Here is an 8,506-nt window from a genome sequence, read left to right as displayed (position 1 = left end):
AACTTAACACAAAAACATGAGCATATACCGCTATTAAATTATAATAGGGTATCAACCCCACTATCTTGGAACCCTTCGACCTTATCAGTTCGCACCTATCAAACTAAACTGTACAATGCAGACTCTTGTTTGAAGGATTAGTGTCTAATTGGTAAAAACTGTATTCACAAAATCATTGCACTTTATGTGTGTCTGTCATGGTAGACTGATCAATACTACATAACTCTCACGTATGAAAGTGGATCCATTACACACACCTTATTCTTCCGACCCCATTGAAGACACTACAATGTTGTTTATTCATCTACACACATGTGATGACCATTAAAAAAGAGGTGTGAAGAGTCGTGACTTTTTATGTTAACATATTCAAAACAGCTGTTGAATCAAAACATCTCCTCCAATATATGGTTCATCTATCGCAACAGATAATCCATATATTGCAACAGATTGTAAATCTGTTATGACAGATCAGACATTATTTATTAATCTGCATGCATGTGTTGACCATTAAAAAAGAGGTAGTGGTGACTTTTTATCTAACACATTCAAAGCAGCTGATGAATCAAATTCTCCATCTGTTGCATCTGATGAATCAGTTGTTAGAAGAAATCAAAACATCCCCCATATATGGTCCATCTATCGCAATAGATAATCTATATACTGCAACAGATGATAAATCTGTTGTGGCAGATGGACGATATATTGCAACAACACAATAATAATAGCTGTTATCAATTCTCAAAACTATTTTGAAAAGGTGAGAAGTATTAATGTAAATCAAAAAGTCGCGACTTTTCACAGAAAATAAAATGCCACTAATTTGAATGTAATTAATACAATGGAGCTGAACAGACGTGTCTTTTGTCCTTATACATCCAGATTCAATCATCTATAAATAGGTCCCGTCTTAATCTTTATTCTGCTAAACTTTATTTATTTCTTGCATTTTTTCTTTTCGTGTGATATCTTCAACAACTTCTCTTCAAATAGCATATTCCTTTATGTTGAGGTAAGTTTTTTTTCCGGTGTAAATCTATCAGTTTGTAGTATATGTTATATTATATTTGGATTCTTTTCTTTACATTTGCCAATTCATGCGTGTTCTAGATATGACTGATCCTGTTTGAGACATTGCTATTATGCGTGATACAATGCGGAAACTTCAGGGATAGGTTAATGACCTGTAGAGGGAGTTGGTCGCCATGAGAGCGATGATGTTCAGAGATATACAGAGGCTGATGAAGGCCCTGCTGCTGCGAGTAGATTGGCCAGCTGTTATTAATAATGATGATGATGATGATAATAATAATTAGAATGTATTTTTTCTTTTAGCGTATGTATTTTAATTTTTCTATATCAGATCTATACCTAATGTATTTTATTTTTCATTTAATGAATGATTTATTTTTAGTCGACTTTGGTTTTCTAATTCTTATTCAATTTTCATTCTGTCTATTTCTTCTTCTAAATATTTTACATGTTAACATATCGACGGTTGGAGGTAAGGATCAATTTTGAATCTAGTAGCAATAGCAATTTTGACTTTTAAGTTTCAACAGATGGACCATGTGTTGGAACATATTGGTTATCGGTTGGGTTTCTGTCAATAGATTATCCATCTGTTGCGACAGATTAATCATCTGTTGGAGGAAAACATTCTAGTTTTATGGAACTATGTTGTATTCTTCCAGCTAATGTCTATCTATAGCCACAGATGGGTAATCTGTTGAAAATACTTGTGGTCTGTTGTATTATTTAGTTCATGTTTTGCCTCTTTTTATTGATGCACAAGTTAGTAAAAAGCTATTTTATATATAGTGAATGATAACGTTATGTTCATAATAATGATTTAAATATATAAAAGTCCACAACAAACAACTATACAAGTTTCTGCAATTATAATGATCATGGTGGATTACGATCCGGGCATGTAGTTCTTTTGTGGCCAGCGCGCTTACATACAGAGCACCTGTTTCTTCTTGATGAAAATGATTCTCCGACTCCACGCCTCCTCTTATATGGCTTTTTTTTATTTGATAGTGCTTGGGTCAATATATGGAGGAGGTATTAATCTCTCTATAAGCTCTGCAGGAACAACCCAAGATTTTTTGGGACGCACCGGAGTAATATGCCCACTATATGCCATTTCATATTTTTTCACCGAATAATATTGAGAGGAGTTCTCGTAAACTTCAGCTCCATATTTATGACCGTATTGAGCTTGAAGCGTTGCCATAGCATGTGGACAAGGTATTTTCTCCAAGTCAAAAACTCTGCATGTACAAGATCTTGTTTGAAGATCGACTGTGGCAACATCACCATGACCGGTGATACTGAATTTGTAATATGCTATTTTATGAGGTAATAACCTATTCCCCAAACTGACGTTCGTTGATATTATTTTTTCGATTTCGAGAACAAATTGGGTTCTTTTTTTTGGGCACTTGAACTGCACACATCTTTCGTTAAAAAATTTGGCATACTTCTGGCTTATTTTTTCAAACATAGCCTTGATGGGAAATTCTCTTTTATCGCCAAATAATGAATTCACCGATTTAGCTATGTTTGATGTCATAATATTGTACCTATACAAAATAATCACTTAGTACGACATCATACTAAACTTGTAACTCAAACAAGACATTAAAATTGATAAGAATGTACCTATCTTCCAGACAGAATGCCCAGATCCATCTCTCGAAACTGACACGTACGATAAATTCTGCTACCTTGGGATTCATATCTCTTATTTGATTGAAATGGTCTAAAAACTACTCTCTACTATATGCTTTAGCTGTTTTATAAAAAAGGGTCACACCCCTTTCATTGTGATAGTTGGTCCAAATGTTCTCTCCAAGATGCCTGATGCAACAACCAAAGTAAGCTGAAGTGTAGAAACATAAACCCATCTTTGGAATACTTGGAGTCCTATCTGATACAAAAAACAACTCTTCGGTATCTTCGACGCAGCTTCACAGTTGTTCAAAAAAAATCCATAAGAGGCATCATATTCCTTGTCCGCTACACAAAAAAGCGACAGAAAAGATATAATTCTCCGCATACTGTGCCACCGTCGCTAGCAGAACTCCATTATACCTACTCCTTAAGAAGGTACCGTCGACGGCTATGCCTTTTCTCAAATGTCAAAAACCTTGAATCCAAGCTCCATAGGATACAAAAAAGTACTTGAACCTTCCATTTTCATCAAGATGCAATGTTGTCTTACTTTCAAGATTTGTGGACTCAATCATATAACGATAGACATCCAGGACTGCATACCTATGCTTGAGCGTCCCCCTAACCAAGTCCTTAGCAATCCCCATGGCCGTATATATCTTTCAATAACTGACTAGGATACCCAATTTTGTAAGGAGTTGATTGGACATAACCCTTGTTAAAGGGAATTTTCCATCGGGGAAACTACTCCTGAAATATTCACCGAGGACCTTTGTCGTGGCGTGAGAATTTTGGCCCGAGATGTTCTCTGAACCACATGTACGATGATTTTTATGTTTATGAATGACAAATCTGTCAGAACTTGCGTACTTCACCGCTCTCAACCACCACTTACAGTTTGAATTAGCACATTTGAAGCAAAAGACACTGCTCAAATTAATCACCTTCTTTATTCTGAATTTTTTTTTCAAGCAAGAAATAAACAAAGTGGTAGATAGTTCATTCTTGTCCTTGAATGACATTCCAATAAAAAAGCCGGTTCCGTCATCTTAAAGATTTCCAGACTGTGTCGATTAAGAAGAACTGCATATCGTATTGGTCGCATCATCGGGCGTAGGTGTTTGATCATCATCTGGACTATTTAGGTTTAGATCAACCAACCTATCATCAAAGATGTCTTGTTGTTGTTCTTCTTCTACGTTCTGGTTCTCATTTTCTCTCGTTTTTTCAATCACGTACACCCTTAACACCGGCCTGGATGAATCACTAAGATAAACACGCAACCGAACCTGATCTGTTATCTTGAAAGACAATACCTTCTGATTTTCAAAGGAGCTGTGCATGTAGCTGATGACGAGTTCTTTTGATTGACAATTCATTCCACAATAACTCATGATTAAGTTCACAAAATTATCATATGAAACATCACTTTGGATTGTCATAGCTATCGTCTCTAGCATTTCACCCTCGTTCCAATGCCATACATATCGATTTCTCTTCTCGAGCTATTGACCATGATAATCCATCCCTATTATTATTATTCCCTCTATTAGTGGTACCTAAATAAAGTCATTTGTTAAAAAAAGTTAATAGTGATATCATAGTGCCGTAAATGAATCCCAACAGATGCGTAATCATTCGCAATAAATTACTTACCTGTTGGAATTCATGTTACTCTCCTGAAGCTAGTTTTAATAGACGATTCATCTGTTGTAACAGGTGAAACATATGTTGCAACAGACTATATATCTGTTGGGATTGATGTTACAATACTGACTCACCTTTGAAGCTGATTCCAACATATGAGTGACATGTTCCAACAAATAATTAACCTGTTGCAACAGATGACTTACCTATTGTAACAGACTACAATTTGTTGAAATCGAGGTCAGGTTCTATCGCAATAGGTTACTAATATGTTGCAATAAATATTTACCATCTGTTGAAATCGAGTTCGGGTTCTGTTGCAATAGGTTAATAATTTTTTGCAACAGATATTTACCCTGTTGCAACAGACAACACATCTGTTGGAATCGAGTTAAGGTTCTGTTGCAACAGTTTAATAATCTGTTGCAATATATATTTATCATGTTGCACCAAATAACTAATCTGTTTAAACAAATAAATCATCTGTTACATCAAATGACCCATCTATTCAATTCATGTTACGGCTTATAGAATCATAAACTTGAATCCAATATATCAGTCTTCCATTGAAACAGATGTCTCATCTAGCGCAAAAGATGATTTATCTGTTTAAACAGATGAATCTTATATTGGATTCATGATTGTGTTCTATCCATTATTGGAAAAACAACACAATAGCAGTTACCCAGATGAAAAATTTAACTAAAAATCATAATTTAACTTACCAAAGTCTCCTATGAAGTAATGCTAAAGTGGAAAGTGATGTACGAAACAAAATATGACCTAAGAAATTGGTCAAATAGCAACAGTAGCGGTAATAACAACAACAACAACGGCAATGGTCAACAGAAGAAGATGAAGATGATAACTAAGTATAAGATGAGGATAATGAAGCAGAAGATGATGAATAAAGGAGCAGCAACAATGAACAATAAAAATTACTACGAGAGAGAAAATAACAATGAATGAGAAGAGAAAGAAATGCGTCTTTTTTCCCTCCGTTTTCTATTTTATTAGGTAAATATTTAGATCAAAGTGTAAATTTAAAAACTTCTAGGGTATTTTCAAACTTTCTCAACTTTCTTAATCCATAATAAAGTAATTTCACCTCCACTCAATAATTAAGACTTGTGTCACCTACACCTCATTTTAAAACTCTTTTGTCACCTACAACCCAAAGCCCCCTCTAACATGACATTAATAGGGGACTCCTCTTTTTTTTTTTTTTTTGGTATAATAAAACAATTTTGTTAACAATAAAATCCTAAACATAAGTGAGTGGTAAAAAGAAATTCAAAGCTTTTAACTTTAAGTGTCAATTTTTTTAATATATATTTTAACAACAATTTTGGTTAAGAAATAAATCCCCCCCCCCCCCCCCCAAAGTTTTCAATAATCAGTCAACACATTGAACTAAAATTTTTCAAAATTTATAACTCCCAACAGTATGTATGAAGAGAATATATTATCCAACAATAAACAAAACGTTTTTCAACACATACCAATTTTAATGATTACTTTTTCCTTCAAATATATAATATAATACTATAAATAATGAAGTAATACGTAGCAATCAACCAAAAAAATTGTAAGAGTACAAAATAAAAGATAGGGACTACTTATTATTTAAGGTGAAATGAAAAAAGAAAATGTTGTCTTCAATTTGATGTGTGTCGTTTCTACCTATGTTTATTGGCTTCTAATAACTTTTAGTGCTATACAAGTAGAATTGATCCTTGTATATATGTATTCACTTAATTCGAATTCACAATCTATAATTAGATATAAACATATATTTTTATTAACCTAAAAATAAGACAGTATTTGGTGCAATATGTTAAAATACATTGCTATTTATTGAAGAGTATTTTCCTTCATTTTATTTTAAAAACTTTTTCATATGAAATTAAGAGAAATAAAGTTTCATTAATAAGGAAAATAACTTTCGTATCCGAAAAAGTTCACAAAATTTTCAAACTGCTTACTTAGCTATGATATACAATTCTCCATGATAGAACCTAGATAAAAAAGAAAAGTGTTCTATTTATGACAAACTTGATTTATTGAAGCAACTATGGCCAATCTCTCAAGTGAAATTCATATTTAAAATTTCATCATGACACACAAGAGCATCTGTGATAACGCTCAAATTACACTCCTGAATGAGTGTAAGCAATCGTTGTTAATATAATAACCCAACTTAGGTTGGGTCCGAATCCACAAGGAGTGAAAGCATGGAATTCAAAACTCAAGAGTATTAATAGTCTACTAAAATATGACCCGTAGTGTGAATAAAGCAAGCATAAATATAAAATGGGGGATTTAGTTTGAATGTATTTATAAATGATAACTACTTCAATTTTAGTGCACTAGCTTGACGTTGAAAAATGCTAAGAGTGAATTCAATTGAGAATAAACCTTAGGGTATGCAATTATAGGTGTGGGATCATGCATGGGTACTTGGCCATTTATTCAACTTTTAGCTAAAAGTTATGGGTAGGCTAGATGTCAATGTATTGGTGTCAATCTCTCAATTACAACACCAAAATTCACAAATGGGTTCTTTCGAACACCTCACAAGTGTGACAATTTTCTACATCTATTGCCTCAGTTGACATCCTTATGTCTAAGTGATATCATTAAATGAAATGAATCAAGTTATTGGTTGCATTTGTTCCTTACTCATGTCCCTTCTTTCAAGAATGAAATGAGTTCTAGGGTGATTGGGGTTTGCAACCCCCAAATTTTAGGTAATTCATGAAATAAATGCAACACCCATCACAACTAACTAATTAGAAAAATAATTAGCTAAAACCCATACACTACCACTGCTTAAGCAAGCATAACCCCAAGATTGAAAATTAGCTACTCATAGATAAAAGGGATAGGACTATACCAAGGTTATCATTAGTTTCATCCATGAGAAATAGAGACAATGTAGTTCCACACTTGGAGTTTAAATAATTATTCTATGGAAAATCACTAACATAGATTTTTCATTCAAGCCTAGTACAAAATTCTCAAAAGATGAAAAGATAGATGCTAAAAGAGAAGAGAGAAGCTAAAAAGCTAAAAGAGAGGCTATCTTCAAAAGATGAAAAAACTAGGCCTTGAAAAAGGAGCTAAAACCCTCTTTTTAAACTCCACTCTACATTTGATGAAAATTACAAAACTGCCACCTTATTCTTGATCTGCTTCAGCGGATCCAAAGCAGACGGAGAGCAGATAGAGAGAAGATGGCTAGCAGATGCGAAGCAGATGCAAAGTGGATGACTCTTTTCCTTCACATTTTTCTTCTTGATGACTTGAATGACTTTTCCATCTACCCTTTATGCTTTTACCTATATAAATGAGCATTAAGTAAGAGAGTATCATCAAATCAATGGAAAAGCATGATAATTTCGGCTTAAAAGGTGCTAGCAAGTCGTCAAATTGATGACTTATCAACCCCTAAACTTAAACTATTGCTTGTACTCAAGCAACCAAGAATAATTCAATGAGATAGGGTATTTAACTCAAATCCACCTATAAGAAACCTAAACTAAAGAAATAAGCTAACAAAGATCTACTAACACTTTCCACACATGTCATGGCAACAAGTAACCCAAAACTTTTTCAATAAGCACATATTTATGTAGTAAGGATGCAAGTTTGTATCAAATGAACTTTCCAAATCACAAAACATATTAAGATAAGACACAAAATCATCAAAGATTGTCTCAATCTTTACAATGCAACTTATTTCACTCATTTACTCAAACTGATAGTAAAATATCACCCTCTACCTAAAAGTACCGATGCCGCTCACATGGAAGAGTTAGCTCCACACACCAAAGAGAGTTAGCTCCACACACCAAAGACATTTCAATTATTAAGAGAGCTCAAATAAAGAAAGAATTCATACTCAATCTCACAAAGAAATTCAAGTACATCGAATAAAATCATAGGCTTGCCTTTTGCATTTTTCGCCACTAGTGTAGACTTAGTTTGGAATCACCAAGGTCTTGCGGGTCAAAATAAAGGTTTAAGTTGCAGGAAGGAATATATATTGATCAAGTGACTAAAAGACCTCCTTCAATGCAATCGCTCAATCCTTTCTTCCCCTAAAATTTTCAAACCACTCACCTTATTCCTTTTCAAATCATTCTCCATATTTTCCTAACTTTTTGTTTAACATTTA

The sequence above is a fragment of the Capsicum annuum genome, chromosome 3, assembly GCF_002878395.1.
Source record: "Capsicum annuum cultivar UCD-10X-F1 chromosome 3, UCD10Xv1.1, whole genome shotgun sequence".
Classification (NCBI taxonomy): domain Eukaryota; kingdom Viridiplantae; phylum Streptophyta; class Magnoliopsida; order Solanales; family Solanaceae; genus Capsicum; species Capsicum annuum.
The sequence above is the reverse complement of the archived record's forward strand: the minus strand, read 5'-3'. Positions refer to the sequence as shown.